This window comes from Tribolium castaneum, chromosome 4 (genome assembly GCF_031307605.1).
Source record: "Tribolium castaneum strain GA2 chromosome 4, icTriCast1.1, whole genome shotgun sequence".
Classification (NCBI taxonomy): Eukaryota; Metazoa; Arthropoda; class Insecta; order Coleoptera; family Tenebrionidae; genus Tribolium; species Tribolium castaneum.
In genome coordinates, this window is record NC_087397.1 from 10869843 (window position 1) to 10895693 (window position 25851).

The following is a 25851-nucleotide window of genomic DNA, read 5'->3' on the forward strand; positions in this document are numbered from 1 at the left end:
ACTGAAACAAGTGTTCGGAGAGTCCGATTACAACCAGTCTCCAACTGTAAATATTTGACCATAGAGATATCAGGTAGAATCAGAGGGCTGTGTACAGGTAGATGTAGCACTAGGTCGTCTGGTCAACGTTTGCATAGTAGAGGAGCGAATTAATCCGACTGAGTCTCCAGGGAAAACCCAATTAATGCCACAAACCTAGTGTTCAATCATTTGAACAAAATGTTATGTAAACATTTCAATAATTTAGGGTAATTTACATTAATTCCGTATATAAAGATATCACTGAATTTGTTGGATCTAGTTGGAGTGACTTTTATAGCCGGGCCTGCGGACGTGAATTTTTACGTCTTAATATGCATAAGAATTAATAATTATGCATCCAACTTTTTGAAATAAATGTTGGAACAACATTAGTGGCATTTAGGAATAATTTTTAATGTCTCCTCGGAGGTTTTGTAAATATTCATTAATTATTTTTTTGTATTTTATTACACCTGTTGGCCTGAAAGAACTGGTTCTGTTATTAACTTATGGCTGGATTCACCAACACTTGTCTCATCCAATGTGTGTTCGTTTAGTAAAGTGCCAAAAGATGTCTTGCTCTTGCTTTACGACCATAAATCATTCGTATTATTTTACGACTCCGCGCAACTCCCATTTCGACAAGAACTAATTAAAGAAGACAATTTTTTGACTATTTTGACGGCGACGTTTCAAAACTTGACCACACTGCCTACCTAACGGCTTTTTTCAAACATGTTGAATGTATTATAAAAACATCGTAATAAACAGTTACACAAAAGTAATGAAATATTTTATGCCATTTCTTCGAGGTTATAATAGATGTCGTGGAGCGGCTTTAAATTATATGGTGGGTCGGAGCTCACTCAAAGAACTATTCCAGCATGGGCAAGACCAAATAACACCAAGCAATAAAAAGTAATTACCGGATTTGATACACCAAGCCACAAACCCCGAAGCCTCATTAATTTTTATGCAATGACAATTATTTGATTAATCTTAGAGAGGAAACTTGAAGTCAAGTTGCCGGTGTTAGTTTAAATTTTTAATGCAACATCGAATACGGTCACAATTTTGTAAACTTTTCAACTGTTGGTTGTTGATGTTGTGCTGTCAAGCTTTGATACTTTCTAAATATTGACTTGTTGATTTGGGCGCTATAATTGAGCGGCTGTTAACTTCCCGCTTATTAAGATATATTTTCATGAGCAGGGAAAAGTTTGCGCTGCGTCGAATGAAAAGTTGCTTTTTTCTGAATTATTCATGCCGACTTTATCGGCTGAAATAATTTAAATTGTGACCGATTAATTGCTAATAATTTCACTTAATACTAAATAAACTCCCCAAATGCACGCGATCCGGTTAACAAATGGTAAAGTAAGAATCGAAAAGGTTTTTTCAGTCGTGAATATCAGGGTGTTTATCTCTGAAGTAATTACTTAATTCGAAATTTTATTAATTTTTTAATGGGCCTACACGACAAAGCCCTTAGAAATTAATTCCCGTTGGCACCTGGATTCCGGCGGAGCTTGTTTGTCGTTTGAATCTATTAAGAATCGTGAGCTTTATTCGTGTCTTTATGGAAACAATTTTACATTTATGTAGTTTTCGTGGGACGATAAAAATGAAATATAATGGTTTAGCGTTCTTAATGTTAAAAATTTACAGTTAATGCGCAAGTAATTATTGTCGTAAAGTGTCGGAAATATTATTGTAATTTAATCTGTTGTCTCTGGAATGTGACAATCTACGGTTCACCTGTCGGTTTAGTATGGCCTTAATCGAACAAGGACCTGCACCAGGGAGATTTTTTTAAATCTCCTACCTAAGCTGAAAGCGGCGGGAGGTAAAGTCTTATTTATGTAAAGTCCCCAGAGTGGTGTTTTTCTTTTAAGCTGGCCCACAAATAATCAAACCGACCATGACAAAGGTCAAACTCACTAACCCAAATCAATACACACAAAATACAGTTTGACTTAACCATATTTGCATTTTTAATTCGTTTGGACCGAGAAAACACCATTTACAGTATTTTTCGCCAATTATTTTTGACCTGCGACCGTTGAAGCATTAAAAAAATTAACATTCGAAATTTATCACCGGCAGTTGACACCTACTTTAGAAAAATACATTTTTCCATTCACATTTGTTTCCTTCGACGGCCCAACTGCACACATCACGTCTTGGAGTACCATTGAAAATCCCGGCGTTGCGAATCGGTTACCTACATCTGTTCGTTAGTACCATTTCAGTCTCGCCGCAAAATTCAGATTAGTTTTGCTTCGTGACCCTGTTTAGTGCAACGCGATTCCATCTGCCTATAACTAATTCGGCGATTTTTAGATTTCTCAATCCACCTTTTCATGATTTTTATTCCTACGAAAGCTTTCAGTGTGCTGAAGATTTCGATGATTTGCAACACACGAGTGACTTGCAGTATTTAGCTATTCATTTTATTAAAATAAATTGCAACACTGTTTAGCGACTCGAGTGGAACAAATAAATGCAGAGGAACAGAAAATTGCATTGCATACTATTGTAAGGCAAAAAACAGTTTCTTATTTTGCTCGCGAGCAATCGGCACAAATGGTTTTTAGAGAATTACATTCGGATTGTATTGTGATTAGAAGAAGAAAACGTGAGAAATGATTATAGCAGACGGATTCAATTAAGTTGCAAGCAAAAATAGGCAGAATAATGTACAGGCCTTCAAAGGGTTACAGACCCTTAACTTAACCCAAAGTGAACTTCAACTCCAATCATATTTTTACGAAAATAAAAATATAATGGCCTGACAAATTGCGCCATAAATTAATGTTAAATTAAATCTTTGTGAGGATTGGCTTTTAATGTGATGATTTTCAATTTTGATTTGAATTGAATTAGATGGTAGGTGTGTGATATTTTGAAATGAATAATTAGTCATAGCAAATTAATAACGTTATTGTTACAAAGGATTGATTTGAATTTTTCTATCTGTGTTGAATTACATTGCACCCACATGATAGATTGCTACCCAATAGTTGCATGTATGTGAAATTGTAGAGCAAAATCGAAATTGATAGTAATTTGACGTAACGAACAAGTAGGTAATTGTTGCAAGTTAATATTATTATTTTGTAGGAGAGCTGTATTGTAACAAATTGTAATTTGAGATCTTTTGTTGCAGGTAAGCCATGCAAGGACACCATTTGTTATATCGAGTGGTTCTCCGAACTCCAAGAAACCACGGTATTAATCTTAAATAAATAATATTACTTGAGAAAGCTTCAAAAACGTCATGAATGAAACGAACTGGCCTTTTCAAATGTGCTAAATCCCCACAATATCATGAATCTCTTCCACAAAAGATTATCCAGGAATTTAAGCCCTAAACAAACAGCAATTTCGTCTCACCAAAACTGTCCGAGATAACTCTATAAAACACCTATAAAGTATAAAACCATCAAATAAACAAACGTAGGCGACAATGGCTTGAACAAACACAACCCAGCATTTTTTATTATCCTTTTATCAGGCTCTTAGCCACCGCGCGCTAATTGTTACGATAAACAACACAACCGAAAGCAAAATTTTAAAAAATTAGAACAAGGACGTGTTTTGTGTCTAGCGTAGCTAACTCCTCGGCACCGCAACGAATTTTTCGACATTCGAAGGATCCTCATTTGTTGAGGTATTGAAAGGGAAACTCAGGTGGTCCAAGATTTAGGCCAGGGAGGTCAGTTATTGTCATTCTTTTAAAAAGGCGACCCCTTTGTGGGACACCGCTTTATCGGAAGGATGACAACATGTTCCTCAAGGTAGTTCTTCTTGTTTATAAATATGCGATGTGACCGGTTTCGTAGTTAAAGTGCATTTTACTGTTGCACTGTTATTATGAAAATGTACGCATAATTATACTACCATAAACGTGCCAACATAAAATTGTTTAGTAGGTATTTCGACCGAATTTGAATATTATCGGACTCCTATATTCAGCCACTACAAAGGAGGTGCATAATTTCATTCATTTAGTTGTAATTGCTGTCACAATAAACTTTTTCGAAAATTTAGGGCAAACGATCATTAAAGAATTTCTTTAATTTCTGTTCTATTAGTTCTTTGTTTCGAAGAACGAAAAAGGAAACAAGGTAAAGGCTTAATAATCCAAAAAGTCACACGTTGGTGCTTGACTGGCTTAAAATTTGAATATTATCGGACTCCTATATTCAGCCACTAAAAAGGAGGTGCATAATTTCATTCATTTAGTTGTAATTGCTGTCACAATAAACTTTTTCGAAAATTTAGGGCAAACGATCATTAAAGAATTTCTTTAATTTCTGTTCTATTAGTTCTTTGTTTCGAAGAACGAAAAAGGAAACAAGGTAAAGGCTTAATAATCCAAAAAGTCACACGTTGGTGCTTGACTGGCTTAAAATTTGAATATTATCGGACTCCTATATTCAGCCACTAAAAAGGAGGTGCATAATTTCATTCATTTAGTTGTAATTGCTGTCACAATAAACTTTTTCGAAAATTTAGGGCAAACGATCATTAAAGAATTTCTTTAATTTCTGTTCTATTAGTTCTTTGTTTCGAAGAACGAAAAAGGAAACAAGGTAAAGGCTTAATAATCCAAAAAGTCACACGTTGGTGCTTGACTGGCTTAAAATTTGAATATTATCGGACTCCTATATTCAGCCACTAAAAAGGAGGTGCATAATTTCATTCATTTAGTTGTAATTGCTGTCACAATAAACTTTTTCGAAAATTTAGGGCAAACGATCATTAAAGAATTTCTTTAATTTCTGTTCTATTAGTTCTTTGTTTCGAAGAACGAAAAAGGAAACAAGGTAAAGGCTTAATAATCCAAAAAGTCACACGTTGGTGCTTGACTGGCTTAAAATTTGAATATTATCGGACTCCTATATTCAGCCACTAAAAAGGAGGTGCATAATTTCATTCATTTAGTTGTAATTGCTGTCACAATAAACTTTTTCGAAAATTTAGGGCAAACGATCATTAAAGAATTTCTTTAATTTCTGTTCTATTAGTTCTTTGTTTCGAAGAACGAAAAAGGAAACAAGGTAAAGGCTTAATAATCCAAAAAATCACATGTTGGTGCTTGATTGGCTTCACAGTTTTGAATATGAATCATTCGCCAATTCTCCCGTGGCACTTAGCAAAGTCAGTTTTTGCCCTACATCGAAAAACATGCACATTTCCATAATCGAATTTGAGCGTTGTATAAATGGGTCGGGGAGTACTTAACGTTTAACGAGACCTATTGTCACCAACTGTCCTTGGCATTCCGCATTATTTAATTTTTGCGGCATGTCAAATCAACTAACAGTATCATGCACGTCATAAATTCAGCATAATCGAAGGGACTTGCCATATCTGGCTCATAAATCGCCGAATTTTCGCAGCAACGCCCTCCATCAGCGGACAATCGCACCAGCCCTGACACAGGGGTTGCAATTGTCGACAGATGTTCGACTGTTTGTGTCGCTGAACACTTGATCGCGGTCAGGTATATAGTGCTCATGCGCTTGATAGACAGCTGGTATTCCCCGACCCTTTGCATTATCACGAATTAGGGGGGAATTCTGTTTGTTTTCGTCAAGTGTCACTTTTTATTTTGGCGGTTGCCCTTTCGAAGGGTTTGTTTTAATTCGATATACAACAGGATGAGAGTGTTTCATCATTTGCCATTGTTTTAACGATTATAAAATGTCATAAAACGGGGAAATAACAACTCAATAATTTATTATATTGTTTTTTTGGGAAGGTAGGGATGTCTGACCTATTTCGGTTCAACAGTGACAGTGATGAATAATAGGGGGCACAACTGCCAATTCCACTTTCTCGAAACTAATAGTATAACAAATAGCAAAGTTCGGATATGCGAAAACAATACGTTCCTCGGTTTATAGTGACGATACAAACTTTTCAAATCCATTCGTCAAACTGAGCTTTTCTCGTATTATAAGCACTTTTTTACACTTATTGATCAGGTCGGGGTTGTAATTGTATTTGTGTAGAAAAATAAGTACTAGTGAGTTTTTGTTCCCTGTTGCCGGATCATAAATATTTAGGCGTTGCAAAATTTTAAATTTATTAGGAATACTGTCATTGATACCTGCATTGAAAGCCTAAACATAAAAGAGTTGTCCACTCGACCGAATCGTGTGACAGTTGATAAATTAAAACGCATACATACATCTACGTTTGCACCCTCTCGTATTAATTACATTGTTGGATAAATAGCTTTAAAATGCGGCCGTTAGTCATTTTCTGTCAGTTTGGACGATACATTTGATTCGGATTTTCTCGCTCCATGGTATTAGAAACTTTTGAAATTTATGCAAACGACTGAAATGTTTACATTTTATATTACATAAACTCCCCGTTGGTTTTTTTATACAAAAAAGGTCGGCAAACACATCTGTAGGGAGTCATTCCACACACACACACACAAACTTAAAATTTAATAAAACTCAAGAAGAAATATTTTTACAATTGTTCCTTCGCGCCATAAATCAGACGCCAGCAGCACCCGTTTTATGATCTTTTAATAACACACCCTTAGAGCGTTCGAAAAAGTTTCGGTGTAATTATGTGCTAGGAAATTCGAGCAAGAGATTGAGTGACGCTCACATGTGGCCGGTTATTATTTATTTTAGTGCCACAACGGCTCGGTTTTTATTATCTTTGTGTCTAGGAAACGTAAATATTAAGTGTCTCGTAATCGAGGCCCAGGGGACGAGCCTTACACCTACTATTGTCACATGCAGAGACGTAATAAGCCATTTTTATGTTGGATAAATTAGAGCCAGTTTTGCACTTTTCCACGGTTCTTCACAGTGTCATACGAAATCCCGCCATTGTATTAAACGGAAATGCAATGTATTAATGCACCAGTCCATCATGCAGATAAGAGCGTCTGAGGGAGATTTATCAAGCGGGGGTAAACATTGGCACGCATATCTATACTAGAGTTCTAGGTCGGTGGAAGCTTGCATGTCATTTTCGCAATCAATTCCATATTGATTCGCACCTGTGTTCATGTCTTATGATTGATGATTTCTTCACACTTGATTACCGGTTAAACCGAAGACGAATTTGCATTTGTGCGATAAGAAACGAAGAAATTGATTCTCGTGCCTATTTTTACCAAAGAATTACCATAAACTTATGCGCACCAGAATAAACATTTGCGGCTATTATTTGTGTAAAAATACATTGAGTCAGAATCATGTACAGGTGTTCCGCTTATACCTCGCATAATAATAATATTCATCTGTAAATTTGTGTACAGTCATAATCTCTTAGGTCTTGTTCAATGAAAATATTCCAATATAGCGAGACTGTCAGCTATACCGGAAGTCGCTATCAACTTTTTTCTTTCCTTATTTTATTCAAATGGAAAGCTATATTTTTTAATACGTTGTTGGATTACTAGAGTTATTTTAAGGTAGTTTTCATAATGCTTTTCCTATACCTTAATTTAGCCTTTTACGAAATATTTAGTTTTTAAAATTTGTTTGGTTTTGTACCTTCCAGTTCAAAAATTGTCTGCCATTTTTTAAAATCTGGCAATATTTTTTACCTTATTTGACTTTCCTTTGATGTTTTCAAATCTCTAAAAAAGAATAACAAACCCCAAATCTGCAAGCTCAATTTTTTCAAATGAAATGCATCTAATTTCCTATCTTTATGTTTAGTAGTTCTCAAGTTACAATAACTTCTTGTTGTTATATTTGTTATTTATATTATTGTTTGTAGACTTGTTTAATCTGAAGAAAGGGAAACATCTTGAAACATCATTAAAGGATATCTCAATATAGATTTTTTTGTTTACAACCTTTTTCATGTATAAATATGGTCTAATTAGAAATCAATAAGTTTATAAAAATTACTGGTAAGTAAGGACTTTTTAACAATGTCAAAAAAACCAATATAACTTGCAAATTATCACAGATAGGTATAGAAATGCTAATACAGATCGACACAAAACAAAAGTATTCTCCACGTAATAAGATAAAAATTAGAACATCCTATTTGAAAAAATTAATTTAAGAGTACTTGAAATTGTCGAAACTTAACCTTAAAATTTTTTGCGATTATTAACTTTTTTCTCATTTTTGAACACAGCGAAGAACAAATATAGGCTTTCTCTGTTAGGAGTCCAAATATGATTTCGAAATCTCTAGAACTAAGCGAGTTACCAATTTTTTAGGTGACAGGTGCAAATCCAAAAATTTTCAGAAAAATCTAAATATTTCGACTACAGTTAAACTTAGGTATACAGAGTGTAAGGGAATGACTTAGCAATATTTTGTATGTGAATTTGTCATGATCAGACGAGTTAAAAACCTTTATACCATTCTTCCAAAAAGTGCGTACTTTTTTCAAAAATTTTTATTAACCCACCTGTTGACAGCCACTGTGTGGTTGGTGGTAGTTTATTATCAGTTAATCTTTTTATTAAACAAAACGGAGATGGTGACGCATGGGCGTTTTGAGAATTTTTCAAAATTGTGGCTAACATGTTCATTTATGTGGGAGGTTCAAATCCCGGTTCAGCAAAAAACATTTTTGCTTTTTTTGTAAAATTTAATACCAAAATACAAAGTGAAATAGAAGAATAACGTAGTGGGCGAAGAACTTAATTTACCTCTGCTGTTTTGTCAATAATATTAAATAATATAATAATAATAATAATATAAAATTTATGCTAATTTTTATAAATCTACTTCAGCGGTTCTCAAAATTTGGGACTTTAATTTCAGAATGATTTTTTTGGAAAAACGATGTACTTTTGATTTACATAAATTTTGCTTAATCGATTCGTCTTGCCATTCTCTATCTAACTTAAAATTTGTGCTGAAGCCTTTCCCTAACACACTGTATAGGAAAAACTGATAAAAATAATGTAAATACTTACAGTTTTTCTTTCGAAAGGACGAAAATATATTAAAAATCTGCAAATAAAGCTCGCATGAATTTCTACAAATTATGAGTATCATTAAAATTGTTTGAATTTATAAATAGAGTAGGCGGTTTTGTGTCTCTGTGATTGAAAAACTAGACTACAAACTGAGAGAAAAAAATATTCTAATTAAATATTACCGTTCAAACTATTATTATTTGACCCTTCAGCATGATTAATTACCACAATCGGCGTTTTCATCCAAGTTAAAAAACTGATAAAGTCTACTATAAATTCAGATGATCGCATGGTATTTATGTAATTAATACCCTTGTTTTTAAATGTAACTTTTTTGTGATTTGACGTGTCAAACGTTTGAAAATTTAAAATTTCTGTTCAGCGTTAATTTTCTAATTTTTTTCGGCAATTCCTGCTTTATGGGGCTTCGGAGTTAAAAAAAACGCTTTACAATTCGATACCTACCCCTTTAAAGTCAGCAGTTAATGTATCTACTGGCAACCTATTCTTACACACCGTTTACAGAAATCGCCTTCATTAACAATAGTTTTTTAAAATAATTACGTATTAAAAACTTATCAAAAATGAATAAATACAAAATGTGGAGCCGTGTTGTTTGGTGTTGGTGACAGATCTTTCATTTTAAAAATCAAATTGGATAATTCGGAAAGCGGAATAAGCAGATAAATTGGTGTTCGCTAAAATCACATCCTTTTGTCAATTGAATTGAATCGTGGCGCGCGTCAAGTGCGGGACGTGTAAATTGGTATTTAAGCGTAGTGGACATATGCAAAATTGCGTACGTGAAAGGAATTCGGTTCCCTACTGGTATGCCATGAAACAGTGTTTGTAGTAACGTAAAGCGTTTAGTAAAACTTCAACCACTTGTTTATTTGCGAGCTTTCCAGACGATAAAGCTATCGGAAGTGCATACAAAGTAGTCGAGCAACGTTAAATCTTTGTGGAGAGCTTTATAATAGTTAAGGTGGCGATTTGTACCGTCGATATTGCCTCGACATTTATTATGTATTCTCGAATGTGAAATTAGACGGTGCCTGAGAAAGGAAATGTCAAAGCAAATGTTTGGTGGTCTAACGTTTGCCAATATTGACACGGGTGCGGTAAAAACCGAGAGAAGTGTCCAATTCCTGCTGGGATAAGGAAGCGACGAGAAATTGCCATTACTTTGAAAAAGTCTATCTGGTAATTAGAAGTCAGTGAGGCGTGATGTGTGCAGACCCAGCATTTAAATCGAAGAAGCGAAATTTGCTGCCGGTAAACGTCATCATGTCACGTAGTTTAAGTGCACGCGTAATAATAACAACCGCTGAACATTACGGTTATCACAACGAACCGTGCATAATTTTCGCAAGCGGTGTGCATAATTCCGGCTAATTAGCAGGTAGAGTAATTCCCTCGAGTTTATTTTTCTAGTTGGTTGAACTACACCATCGAACGCAAGTGCGTCCGGTCTGTATCAGTCGAAAAACAAACCGTGCTAATTCCGATTGGTATCTAATTAAAAGCTAATATTTGTGTAATGCATGTGAACTGGCCGCTTGTTTGTTTTACTAAAGAGTTTCATTGTTTTTGTTTCTCCTTCCGCACCTGCACAGAATTGAATTACCGCCACCCATTCCAAAAACTTACTTGTTTTAATATTAGCGCGGTGGAGGAAATTGTTTTGCGCTCACAAACTCACAGCCGCGGTCAAATAAATGATTCTATTACGAGCCAACTAAGCAGGGGGTATGAACGTTTCATAATTACAATTGCTGCAACTGCACTGCTAATTTTCGACGCACCTCCAGACAACAAATTTCGGCGATTTCAGCGTTCGATTAATCAAGACGAAATCATTTGATCTGAACTAGTTCCCGGCTCTAAAATAATCTCTCAAGCAATTACACTACCAGGAACATTGCCATAATGTACAACAGGTTTCCTTGATTACAGTGTGACTGCGTTAACATTTGCTCAGGTGTGTCTTCACACAATTCCTGCAATCTTGGAATCCTGCCATTTGTACGTCGCGCCGAATCATTTTTTAATTAATTCCGAGTGTAACAATAAAATTGCACATACACATGAAAACCGAGACGAGATAATTGGGTAATGTGAGAACATAATGTTACTAATGCAGGCTTAATTAAAACACGCTTGCGTCTCTATGCATTTTTAATGTGAAAAGCCACAATTTATGCAATGGCTGTTTTTAGCACAACAATTGGAACTCTTTTAAAATCATTTCATAATTGCAATTTTGTTAATTGAAATTAGCGCTACTTGGGTAAATATTCCTTGTTAATGTGGAATGCTGCCGTTCAATAAACAGGCTATGTTGACGGAAATTGTCCAAGATCCGACGGTGCACAAGTCCATGACTGATTTCTTTCCGAGAGGAAATAATTAGCGAGAGGTGGTGTGACTTTTTACAACATATTTTTATAATTTTTCAATCAAATGTCACTAATTAAAAGGAATGGCCAAATTTTTGAAACGAACTAATCCGGATGTTTGTGTCGTATCGGATTTGCAAAATTAATTGAATTCAATTACGTTGCTCTAATGAGGTATGGATTTATTTATCTGCAGCCAATCGCTCAGCTTCGTGACAAACAAGCCATTTTCACAACGACCAATAAATTTTTTAAAGTCTCCTTTGTTTAATTTATTGAGGGTTGCATTTTGCCGAACTTCTCATAAATATTGATATTCATAATGGATGAATTTCTCGATCGAGTGAGGCGAAGTTTTGCCATTCTAGGCACATAAAGACTGGAGGGTTTGTTTTCCGGTGAGTATCGATCAGGGAATACGCTCTTTAAAGGTCAGGGTGGCCCACAGATAGGCTGAGTGACGCATACTAATTGAGATATCGTATCCGCGGTTGACATAATGAATTTGTGATCAACGCGCCCATTAACGGCTTCGACAGGTGCTTGCGAGGCAGCTAGCGGAATATTAAATTTGTTTTCATTGAGTCTTCATTAACAAACAATTTAGCTAACGTTACAATAGCAATGTTTTAATAACAGCCGATCGGTACAATTGATCGATCCGGTCTTTTTGACTCCACTTTTAAACGCATTCTTCCTCTTAAATTCAAATCAAATCAATCTCGATCCGGGAATGGAAATAAAAATAAGCTCGAACATAACGCGATGGCAGACTGATGCCCTCCGCATTCCTATACTGGCTCTAAAAGCATTTTCATTTATTGAAATAAAGCATCGCTCCGAATAGGGCAGATCTGCCAGATACCAAGTTCTAAGGTTACAGTTCAAGGTGCGTTAATGTTATCTTGCAACTTTACTCAATATTATATCTTGCTGCTATCACGTACTCTCTTAGATTGCTTTAATTATCGACTCTGCTGAAGTCATTGAGTGGTATGATTAAAAAAAGCATTTGCTTTTACTTGAAGCAGAAGCATTTACTGTAGTATAAACTTTTACATAAAGTTAAAACTTCGCTGCGTAGTAAATGCTACGACTTTCCTAATGTCAACTGATTCACATTAATTTTTTTATTTTTCGTAAAGTGAAAATAGTGTTAGGAATGGTGTTTGTAGCCTTGTTATGATTCGTTCGCCCTAGTGAGATAGTACTTAAGTTTATGGAAGTGTCTAGACAAAAAACGCAGGGAAAGACTCCCCAGGTCATGAAGTACCAAAGGGATAGAAGGACGGTATTCTGGAGGACGAAAGACAGGAACTGACCCCAGGGCTGACAAAATTAGGCAGTAAAAGAGTTCACACGTGTTAATTACCAAAGTGAATGAATCTTGATTTGAGCTTTTTGCTTTTATTTAGCTAATTTTAATAAAGTTCAGTAACAATAGTTATTAGTTATCATTTTGACCATAAGTGAGAGTAAAAATAATGTTGGGAAGCAAATGCAAAGGAATGATCCTTTGTTAATTTTTGGAAATTTTTAAATTTTTAAATCAAAAGAGATGTTGTTCTCGTGTACCAGGAAAAATTTTTACTGAAGATAAATCTTTTGACTTTGCTGATCCTCAAAGTATTGTTAATGGCTTTGTTCATTTTTTTTCTTCGGCTGCACTCATAAATATGGAGAAAAATTTACTCTTTCCTGAAACATGTAACTGGGGTTTAAATTTCCAGATTTCTTCAATATCTTTGGATCACTGTATCAATTATGAAAAAGCTTTCAAACAAATTTACTGCCGGTGATGACCTGATTCCTTCTTTTATTGTTCGTGATTGTAGCGATGTTTTCGCTCAGCCGTTAACAAGGATATTCAATCTTGCAATTAAAACATCTACTTTTCCTGAATTATGGAAGCGAGCTAGGGTATGTCCAGTTTTCAAAAAAAGGGACAATGCTATTATTTGTAACTATCAACAGATTTCTATACTTTCTAATTTTGCTAAAGTTTTTGAGAAGTGTTTGTATCAGGATATCTATTATAGTGTAAAAAAATTCATCTCTCCGGATCAACATGGCTTCGTTAAGGGGCGCTCAACGGTTACGAATTTCGCGCTTATTACACAGTACATTGCAACCAACTTGGATTCTGGTCGTCAGGTAGATGTGATATACACCGATTTTACTAAAGCCTTTGATTTAGTTAGTCATGATATCCTGCTTCATAAGTTAACTTTCTTCGGCTTTTCTTCTTCTTCCCTTCTCCTCCTTTAATCATACCTATCAAATAGAGTTTCCTATGTTTCCTTTAATGGTTTTTCTTCTTTCAATTACTGTGTGAAATCTAGAGTCCCTCAAGGATCAAATTTGGGGCCACTTTTATTTGTTCTGTTTATTAATGATTTGTTACTGTCTTTATCCTGTCCTGTTCTTGCGTATGCGGATGATTTAAAAATATTTAATTCTATCACAAATCAAAATGATGCTGACTTGTTACAACTGAACTTAAGTGAAATTGCAGACTGGTGTAACAAATATAAATTACATTTAAATATTAGTAAATGTTGCACAGTTTCTTTCTCTCGATGTCGTTTTCCTTTTCCATCTTCATATTCTATTAACAATTTTGTCCTTGAAAAAAAGGATGCCATTAAAGATCTCGGTATAACTTTTGACTCAGCTATGACATTCATTATCCATGTCGGAAATGTTTGTAATTCCGCCTTCAAGTCGTTAGGTTTTGTTATGCGTATGGGTAAATATTTTTCTGATGTTGCACTGTTAAAAAATCTCTATTATGCTTTTGTCTTAAGTAAAATTGAATATGCATGTCTAATATGGTTTCCAATTTATATCTCTCACTCTATGCTTCTAGACTCAATCCACCGCAGATTTTTGAAATTGTTGTCGTTTAAACTGGATTGAACTTATCCAGAAGTGGGCATCAGCCAGGATGAGCTGCTTGCAAGGCATAACATAGTTGCACTTAACATTAGAAGAGAGCACATTTGTCTCAATTTTTTAGATAAATTACTCAGCAATAGGATCGACTGCTCTAACTTATTGGCTCAGATTCCGTTCAATGTCCCACGCATATGTTCAAGATATGAAATTATGTTCCGGCTCCCATCACCTAGAACTAACATTTTGCGTCGTTCACCACTCTTCATAATATGCAGTCTGGCCAATCATAAATGGGATTAAATTGGATTAAATCTATTATTTGTATTATTACATTTTAAATTTATATTAATTTTCGTTATTTTTAGTGTAAGAATACCTGCATTTATAATTTCTTATTACTTCTTATTTTTTGTAACAATATTTATTTTTGTCCTGTAACTGATAACCTCGTTGGACAATAAAGATTATTATAATTATTATTATTAAAAGATATTCATTTTTTATTATTATTTTAGTATTAGTAGGTATTCTGTCTGTAAGCCTTATTGCTCTGGGTCTCTGGGTGTGCGCTATTCTTTTTGCAGATTTAGTTTTACGTACTGATTTAGAAGAAAATCACTTTCTTGAAACCCAGGATAAACGAGATTTTTTTAAAATATTTTCATTTTTATTACATTTCCTGATCTTATTTAATTTTCTATAGATTATGGTGGTCCTGATCCATTTAACGTTCTCTGCATTAAAACTATAAGAATTCTGCTTTATTTTAATTATAATATTTTACGTATTCCTCTATGATTTATATTATAATTTGTATTTTAAACTATTTTAAACAGTTTTTTGACAAAATCACGAAATCGAAGTTACTCCTTGAGCAACTTCGCAAAAATTTCAGTAAATAATTCACGATGAAGCAAATATGTACTACAGCCAATTGGAAATTGGAAGTTTTGTCCTCTATATACCAAAGTATGTACATAAAGCAAAGTCTGAAGTATTTACTTTTACTACTTACTTCAAGTATACTGTGAAGTAAATGCTACGTTAGGTAGTATTTACTTGAAGTAAAAACTACGACGTGGAATATTTACTTGAAGTAAAAGCAAATACTTTTTTTAATCATACTACTCATTATCGCGGAATCACCTGAATTTGGAAACAACAAAATTTGCAAATTTTGTTTTTGGCTTGATGTCTGCGGAGCCGGCCGGGGTTCTGTTCGGCAAACAAGCGGTCCGCATTGCGCCCTCAGCCGCTCGTATCGGATCATTAGCGGTCATAAACGTAAACTTTGAGGCACTCGTATTAGCATGACCAAGTAGTTAAGGGCTTAACCTACTTAGTGCTTACTTAGGCAAATGTCGCCAATTGCGGTTAATTCGGGAAGAGGCAGTGCGGAGCATTGATTTATTTAGGTGTAGCTGTTGTTTCAGCTGTAAGCCATTCACATGTTGCTTTCAGAGATGCTAAATAAAGAAGGGAAGGAACGCGAAGAAAGTCAGTTTTCCTATAATTACGTTGGCTTAATAAGTCGACTCGTGCAATTGGGGAAAATTGCACGTGCAACTAACATTGTTCCGGCTGATTGGATTCCGCTGAAACTGCCACGAAAATTCGAGCCAATAACTGGTAAAAACCGTTTCGCCGAGAACAGACGCATTACAAATGGAAATTGTGCTACAGCAAAGTGACGTTTTTAAATAAAGCTTTCATAAATTTGACACGACATGCACGTGTTTTAATTTGCGAAATGGAATAGTAATAGTAAATCGGGCATATTCGATGGAACGTATGACTTTAAACAACAAACTGAATAAGATCTTACAAAGGAGTTTTTGACACACAAAAGGGGCACTTCCTCATTCATTTTATATCGAGATCAAAAAGCCCCGGAATATCCAAGTCACTGTTTTCTCTTTGGCCGGAAATGAAAGTGTTACAAAGGCGTAGCAATCGGAATATTGCCCCCCACCAATTTCGTCACTCGTTCTGCTTTTGTAATGGGAATATGCAATTTAACTTCGGAGTTAATTGCAAGACGGCATGGTGCGACCGGCGTCAAATCACCTTTGTAAATTAATTACCTGTCGATTTGCCGCTTTACTTCAACGTACCAACCAACAAAGGGCTCGAAATGACAAGGTTTCTTCGCACCCATTTGCGGTTCAAAATCTCCACATTTGAATATTTTATTAATAAAACATAAATTATTCGAAAATGATAATTTGGACTGTATCAAATTCACCTGTAATTTGAGAAATTTGGCACCTACACAACGGTTCACATCACTCCTTTGCCAAATAATTAAGACTCGACGAATAAATATTGTACCTCATTGATTATCGTTTGAATCTACAGGGTGTTTCAGCTAAGAATTTCGAGCCCGATATCTCAAATATTTGTCAAGGGATTTTTATGAAATTTAAAATGCAGATATTTTAGAAGATAAAGATTAAAATCTTATTGATGCAACAACTCAAGTCTTAAAAACGTAATTTTTACATGCCTTTTTAAAATGTTGAGCCTTTTAAGACATATTAAAAAAAATATCGTCAGTGAAAAATGCTGTCAGAAAAAACTCGTTCGTGAAAGACCTCTGTTTTCCGAGAAAAATGAGAAACAAACTGTTAAACGTGGGTACAGATGCAAAAGCGTAGATCTCTATAAGACAAATGAGCACTACCATTGAATTTTGGTTTATCATACTCGAAGAAACGTAACTGTCACGCAAGGAACATTTCACAATTATCTCTCACCCATACAAAGTTAAAAAACAATATTTTTGACTTACTTTTGGTACTAGATGTTTTAATTTTTTCAAAAAGGACTAAAAGACTGAACAACAACTGAAAAATTCTAGACACTTGAACATTCAGGACTTTGGAAATGTTTCGTACACTGCTGATTGATTCTCTTCAAAAGCTTGAATTACAGCCCCAACTATTGCTTCGTTTCCAGTGACGTATTTTGTCCTCACTAGATTTAGTTCAGGCACGCTTCCTGTGTCTTCAAATTATTGACGATTCTTTGAGCTTTAAATTTCATAAATAACATTTCACAAAAAGTCCAAATTTCTTTTTCAACAACACAGAAATTTCAGCCACTGTTGTTGCTTTTTAAAGTAATTTCACCGAATTAAAACAATTTTACTTTTCTGACAGCGCGCACACTTTTGACAGTTTTTTTCATAGGTACATAAAATGCCGCATAGAAACGCTTCATCAATTGTTTTAAAAGGTAACTGCCCAAATTACTATCAAAATTTGGATTAAGTTTTTAACAACAAAATTTAATTTTTTTCTTGGATCAGCCGAGCGATTTGGTTAATTTTTTGTGTGGCCATTTATTTTTCGGGGTTTAATGATCCAACGGCAATTTGGCTTAATTTTAAATAAAAGAAATGTGTTTTAAAACTTCATTTTTTAACTTGAGGTCATTGAGTCCCTAATTGAAAGACCACCTCCTAAGATATGTGCATTCTAAATTTCATAACAATCCGTTGATAAATAACTGAGATATTAAGCTCGAAAGTCTTAGCTGAGACACCCTGTATAAAAACAATTAAGCATGTAGAACGAAGGCTGTGTCAGGTAGATTTCATTATTTTTAATGCTAATCGAAATTAATTCGCGGTAATAAAGATTAATAGCGGACGTTTATGGGGAGACAAAAATTATAGGTATTCATAAATAGCACAGAACAGTTCGATCGACATCAAAGTTTCCGCTACGTTCATGGGAAAAATTGAATCGAAACGGCAGTTTGCGAAAATAGGGAACCTTCCAACTGCAGAGATAAGGCCGCGAAATGCACAATTATAGTTTGGGAGCGGAAACTAGAAGATAGCGGGTCGTTTCGTTGTCGGGTTTTTTAATTAATATCCTTATAATAATTCGTATTTTTTTTAGCAGCCACCATTTATTATGTTAATTAAAACTTAATAAAGGTGGATCCGTAATTGCTTCATTAAATAGTATGTGTGAGGAGGTATGAGGAATAGTTAGTGGCGGCATCAACTCCTACATACAAAAATAATTAACGACGAAATTTCAAAATTTCAAACAAGATCACCGATTAATATTTATTTCGGGGCAACTGTGCTTAATATAGTTATAAATTTATAATCAGTAGCTCGTTACAAGGAAGAAACTGCCTCCCAATAACCGCCTGAAATTTTTAGCTCATTATGGGAGTTTAATTTATGGGCCTCGACCATGAAAAGCAGAGCTCTGTTCCCACGCATAAACTGACAAAATTATCAGTTTTGACACTAGGACTTGGTGCTCTAAATATTGTTTTTCTACACGAAGGTAGGTCAATGCACACCGCATTGTCTTGCGAACCTGGCACTGAAGCTCCGGAACTGAATCGATACTTATTAAAGCAATTGTGCTTTATTTGCTAAGACCGCATTATTCCGTCCCTTCCCGGGCGAATATTAACGTATTGTTTCAAGCAGGTACGTCTTCGGGTGAACAAACGACCCTGCTACCTATGGATAATTTTAACAGACTGCTAGTTTCTTAACGACGGAGCACTAATAATCCTCTAATTAACTGCGAAATTAGAGTACTAAATCAGCTCGGAATATTTGTACCCCGCGGAGAATTGGCGGTATTTGACGGAACAAAAGAAAACAGACATTCTATACCGGCATTATCTCAATTTTAAATTTTACGCATAATCCCATGACTGCAACTTGTGTTATTTTACTACTTTTATATTGCTTTGAAATGATCTCCCATTGTGCGACGGCTGATTTGCATAAGGAATTTGATTCAAGCGGAGGAGCTTCAAATACCGTATTTTCTATTTTTAGTTTTGAAATTGACCCAAAATATAAATCGGAAACCATATAATTTAATACGCATTAATATTTATTAACTCTATTACGTTATCGAATAAATATCCATCAAGCGTTAAAATCATTGTGAAGTATTGTTACAATTTTTAAATTTATACGATGTGTGCTGTCAAGCTCTCAAAATTGAATCAAGCACCTCAAACATTATTGTAGAAATAAATGAATGACAATTACCGGGAATAACTCATGTGTCTTGAATATATAACTGCTTGTAATTTCTATTCGCAATATGCTCATCATTGCAAATTATATGTTGGTAACTGGTGATCCTCATACCCTTACGACATTACATGAATCCGTATTGGGCTGGCTTCCGAAGAAGTTGTTTACAGCTTGGCTAAACACCTGTAATCATTCAGATCCGTCCCTTTCAAGGTGGATAATCAAGTTATTCGTTCGTAAAAAACTACCAAGTAGAAGCTGAAACGTCGTACTGTATTATTAAAAGATTTACAAACTTTTTCAAGTATTTTAATTAAACGGTCCAAGTCGCTCATAATTAATTATTCCCTTTATAAATATTTTTTGAGTTGGGCGAGTTGAGCATCCGCTTTGAATAATGTCGTATTTTTGTAAAATCGATGATCGCGGACGCGTTCATAATTCGATGTAGATGGTTATCAGAGCGCATAACTCATTACGAAGCCGGCTGCTGACATCGCCAAACATAAATAACCCTTATCAATTCTCTCTTTTATCTCGGAATTATCGGTGCATTGTAGGAATTAATAGAATCGTAGCAAGAACACGCCCACAATAAATTGATTTTTATTATCATCAGCTGATGGTAAATCACTTTGGGACGCGAGATGTAAACAAATTTCCGCGAGAGATTCTCATTTTGTCGTTAGATTCCCGAGTAATTTATAGAGGGATTGGAATTCTTCATGTCCGTTCAGGTGTTCACTTGCACTCACAATTGCTTTAATTTATTTGTAGAAGCTCAATTAAGTAGGGAATTAACGGTCGCCGGTGACGGCCACATGTTTGCAGATCATTCCCATGAATTCTAGGCTTAGAAGCTTTAAAAATGCGAGAATAGCTTCTGAAAAAAGTGCATGGACGGGTCGCATTTTTTTTCTTTTGTGATACTCGTTCAGTAGGATCGTCGACTTAATAAAAAATCCAAGTGTGGCGTGAAATTATTCCAGAATAATCAAAATGCATGAAGTATTAACAATGTAGACCATAATTACAATATAATGTTGCATGAAACTTGGAGAAACAAAAAATAACGGCCGCAACATGATATTAACTTTTAAAATACCAACTGTTGGCCGAACAAAAACGCACACCGTCGGCCCATTTTTGTTATTAATTCCTAGTGCTGCAATTAGGAATCCGACCATCGTCCGAAAAAACTGCCTCCATTTGGCGGCAGCATTAGGATGCGATTTTGATGTCACGCGCACGTTACGAAATGTGATGGAAACAACACGAAAAAAGACCGTTTAGGTGGAACAATAAAAAGTAACCGAACCATTTCATGTACGCAGGCGGTCACTGCCTCGGGCACACGCGTTCACACGAACGCCACGCAGGTTTTCATAAATCCAAAAAACACAAATATTTATTCGCCTTCAAATATCTTTGGCTGGTTTCGCCAAAACATGCCCTGAATAATAGTTGTTTGTTTATAGGGGCGACCTTATGATTCCAAAATAGATTTCTTTATTCTGTTCCGGGTTCCGGGGCTTAAGTCCTTGTCCGAGCGCACGAAGATTAGAGCGGTTAAGTGATTTTTTATTGTCCACTCTGTCGCTGATTAATTGGTGTGATAAGGTTAATAAGCGCACAGAGGCGTTCGTTTGTGCCTGGACTGGGGTTTTACGTAAAGCCGCTCTTTATGTAGCGTGGCCTCTAAAAGTTGAGCATTCTCGCATGGTGTGGTTAGACCGGCCAGAGGCAATCCGTCCGAGAGCTGCAATTACCGACGGAGACACAAGCAGGGCACTCGCATGCCCTCAAGCTCTTCTGCATGTAGACCGTGTTTATCCACATCCGCACACAAGTACAAGCTCATATCATATCATTTTGAAAAAGTTGGACAATTATAACGAATTTCTTCAACCTGATTTGAGGCTGAAACCATCTAATAATTACTACAAGAGCAGGAAATCGTTGCGATTTCTTCCGTCACACTGACACTGAGTTTACGTGAACATGGAGCAAATAAATAATAATCAGTCTGCATTATTGCAAATTCAAGAGAGGAATTGTTGAGATATTCCAGAAAGCTCGGAAATTGGAAAATATCTCTATAGTATTGTTTTATTTTTTGATTTCGGAACAAGAAACACGAACTGCGTCTATTATTTATGAATTTCCTCAAGTTTCAACTACAGCTATGGGGCTGTTCCCAATTAGTAGGATACACATTCCTCCGATAATTATAATTTATGTTAATTGCAATAAAACCGACGACTTATTCCAAGCAGCTGGAGCAAATGTACTCAATTACTTAATTTATTTCTTACGTAATGAGTAAATTTATTTTATAAGATATGGTTGGTCGGAAATGATTTTTCTACCTAAATCCGCCCAACAATTTTGTGCAATTACGCTTTTTTTAATGGAAGAAACACGCAGCCAACACTGAGAGTTCAATTAGAGACACACTTCCATGCACGTAAACAATTTGTCATTATTCTGCAAAGTGGTTATTATTTAAACCTCTCCTTGTTCATTAAAAAAGTTCAAGTGAACTTTAACAAAGCGGATCAAGCACAACAGGTACATTAATCTCTTTTAATTAATCTTTTTTAATTATAACCGGTCGTGATTTAAAAATATGATTATTGATTACAAACACACTCGTTTTTCGTTGAAAACTCACAGCTTTAATATTACGTATCAAAAAGATAAAATAACATCAATTTCAATTTTGTGTTAATTCGGTGGCTTTTCATCATATTTTAGACAATTTTTTTGAAAAAAATTTTTTTAACAAGACTCAAATAAGGTTAAAATAACACCTATTTTAGAATAGTTGGGTGGGTTTTCGGTTTGTTTTTGACGAAATTTTGAGAAGCAGTTGCGTTTCTAGCTGAAAACGTTCTGAAAAAAGGCAACAATAAGATTATTCTTAGATTTTAGCTCCAAAACGTGCTCAAGAAAGGCAGAAATAACGTTATTTTTGACTAAAGTTTCTGGTTGAAAGTTGGCTAAAATAGTATAATTTTCACTAACTTTTAGTAATATTAAAAAAAAATGTTAAAAATTCGAAAAAAATCGATTTATGAATTGGCAAAATTTTGATTTTTTTACAAAATTTTGGTATATCTTTTTTCACCCTATTTCACACAAGAAACTGAGAATCTAATCTACGACAAGGTTAAACGTATTCGTCTTAAGGCGTTTTCAATATAACAATTGTGGCTATAATTCAGTCATTTGAAAAGACATCAACGTATTTTTAAAACTCAATGTATCTTAGAAATGATATCTACAAAATAGCTTTTAGAAAATTTAAAAAATCTTCTACTCAATAAATTATGACTACTTAAATAAACTTTTTTTATCGTCAATCGATAAAAATTTTGTTTGAAAAATATTAAAGTGACTAATTTTTGGATCACGATATGGTTTTTGGGCTTATTTTTGAAGAAAGTTTGGTCAAAAACGAGTTAAAAGCTTTGGCAAGATCTTACAAAACGATCATATCACACCAAATAAGTTACAGTAACATAATTTAGATCAAATTTCGTGATTTTCTATTCAATGTTAGCAAAATTATAAAAACAGATTATGTCTTGCCTTCAAGACTTTCGGAAAAGGCAAAGATAATACTTTTTTTAATTACTTTTATTTTCGTCATATTTTGTACGCTTATTCTTAACAAAATTTTGCGAAATAATTACATTTCTCTTTGGAAGATGTGACCAACACTCGAAAGAAGCAATAACTATGTAGTGCAAGACTTGACTTGGTGCTTTCCACAGACCAAACGCCTTTGACCAAAATTAGTTTTGAAATTTTTTTAAGTTCATTTCAAAAACGAGCTAAATCGAGCGAAATAAGCTAAATTCAATCAATTTCGATCTAATTCCGTAATTTAATTCCGTAAGAGGCTTGAAAAGATTGGGGAAACACTATTTTCAACGATAAAAAATTTTTATTTAATTTTTATACAATTTCTCAGAAAAATGGACCACAGCAATTAAAATACCGCCAATCTCGACTTATTTTTTCGGATGTGGACGTCTTTTGACCATCAAGTCTTGTAAGATATATAAGTAAATATATAAGATCCAAAAATGAGTTAAATTACAAACAAACCAATTATTTTTTAACCTTTTCTCAAAGTGTTGAAGCATCGCGTCGAACTTGAAAATGGTATTTTCATTTTGGGTGGCTATCCGTTTGACGTGTAATAATAGGCCATAGAAGCTCATGCTCCTCGCACAATGGTCTTGAACAAGGTAATTTTCGCCTAGCCGTTTGAAATCTTTAATGAATGCGGTGCAAGGCCAGAAACCGCTTTAGGATGAATAGTGTCTGCCATTTCCTTTTCTTTCTTGTTGTGTAGGTGCTTAAAAACTGGCTAATTTGCCACTCTTTTCGTAGTAGTAATTTAGTTGGAAACCCGTATTATTATAGTTATGTTATAAAATGCAATTTGCATTTTTCCCGTTGCAGTAACAGTCTGTCTGTCCGAATTTACATATATCATTTGGGCAAAGTGATACCTGTCTGTAAAAAAATGAAGAATAATATGCAAAGCATGTAAAAACAAGCTGAAATATTTATAGTTGAACGCCACGTAATGCCAATAATAAGCGTCAGGAACGGTCATTAGGTCAAAAAAATCACCCAACAGGCCGGCATTCACAGAATTAACAATTCATCAGTATTGATTCAAATCTATCCTTGGGGACCGAAATTTTAAAAGCCGCAGGTCGATCCAGCCTAGGTAAAAACAATTAATTTTTAGCCAACCCTGTTATTGTCGTAATGAAAAGAGCCAGACCGCAGAAACCTGCTTCATCCGAATGACAGTAATTGTTATTTTGACAAAAATCGCTCCGTCATTTTTTGATGTTATCTGATGGCGAACCGCCGAGAGGAATTGAAATGGTCGGCTGTACCACTTAAAAGAAGCGTCCATCTAGTTGGTGCCGACGATTTTAATCCTAATGCGTATTTAAGTATAACTTTATAACTAACGTCTTTGTTTTTGTTTCAGGTGCCGAACAAGGATGGATCTTGGACGATGAATTAACGCTAAGTAAAGCAATTTCGTAAAGTGCTCCTCAAATGATAACAATATAGTGGAACTGATGTCTGATTCGATATTAGCAACTGGAAATGTTGATGGTGGAGATTTCCGATTCACCATCTGCAAGGTGACAGATTCGTGACTGGACTGGACGCGATTTATTATTACATCATTTATTCCATCACCTGGCTAATTGTCGCACCAAAAAAGCACATTAAAAGCTCCAGAAAATACAACATATGCCCCAAAACACGCCAAACCCTCCATCAAACACACTCATACGCGGGTAAATGTCACGTTTGTAATTAATCTTTGATTAGTTATAATGGCTTATTATCAGTTACATCTGTAAGGACAAATTGCCCGACCCAGTTCATTTGATCGAGGCTAATGAATAGTATAATCAACCCTGAGGATAAATGAGTATTGATCGTTGCTGCCTCAGAATTAAATATTTAAAGAAATTTCGACAAAAATAAAGTGCAGACTCTTGAATAAATTTACATAAAAGTGGACGATAAAGGAAGCGACATTCGAACGAAATCGTCACTTGTACATTTTTTAAATATTTTGCTATTAGCAACATCCGCTCCACGACCATGATTACGATTTTTTGTAAATTGTCTAAAGGTGCAGAAATTAGACTTAATGGCACCACGGAGGAAATTGTTTCGTAATTATTAAAAACACACATTTTTTCTTGTTAGATATATGTCCGAATTAATATGCAAATAACGTCTAAACTTACCGTCTTCCGCAGCAACGAGTGTGAGTATGCATTTAATCAAATTTAAATGTGAATAGACCGTATAAAAGTTAATTTATAAATAATGATGCATCGTTGTTGTGACTCGAAAATCCTATGTAGGTAGCCAAGTACTGGCTGCACACATAATTGCCTTGACGAAGACTTGTGCTGCAATAAATTAAAACCAGTAGTTGGTAGCATTGTGACATACGTCACACGCGTTTAGATTTAAAAAATATGCATTTAAATATATGTTAATTATTCGTAGTTCGCTTCGTATGTACCTACTATTGCCATTATTTTTCATACGATAACAGTGCTTAAAAATGTGTAAATAGTTATCTTTGTAATACGAAAACATGGTGCTGTGTTAATGTAAAGACTTTGTAAATAAATTGTATGGCTCCGTCAATAAAATTTTACACCTACGCATTTTATTTTATTTCTCTGCTACTTAAAAAAAGCATCAAATCTACCAAGATTAAGGTAAGTGTCTGTTTGATTTTTATGCGATTGTATTAGCTGTAATTAGCTTTGGTAATGAATATGTATAAAAGTTATTGAACTGGGAGCACTTGCAGGGAAAGTCATTGAAGTGCAATTGGCATAAATTATTAACTGATCACCACAAAGACATGCATGTACCATGCAAAAAAAGCATTTTTCTTTTATTTCTCGTTTGTAACGACGTGGCATCTGGCCATTAATAATTAACGAATGAATACGGGAGTATGTCAGTATCTATTCCTATTTATTTCACTTTCGTTATAA

General features: G+C 34.8%; 1 long non-coding RNA gene across 2 annotated transcripts in view; it reads left to right on the forward strand.

Annotated features, from left to right (window-relative positions):
- The window catches only part of LOC135265850 (uncharacterized), a 61715-nt gene extending 36207 nt beyond the window's left edge, over positions 1–25508 (forward strand). The window contains exons 1-2 of one of the 2 annotated variants that reach the window (XR_010333688.1): positions 9859–10355; positions 24300–25508. This is a non-coding gene — a long non-coding RNA (uncharacterized LOC135265850). Of the gene's footprint in view, positions 1–9858; positions 10356–24299 lie in introns of those variants that run through there. The other variant, XR_010333687.1, reaches the window with a different exon arrangement.
- Positions 25509–25851: the final 343 nt, after the last annotated feature.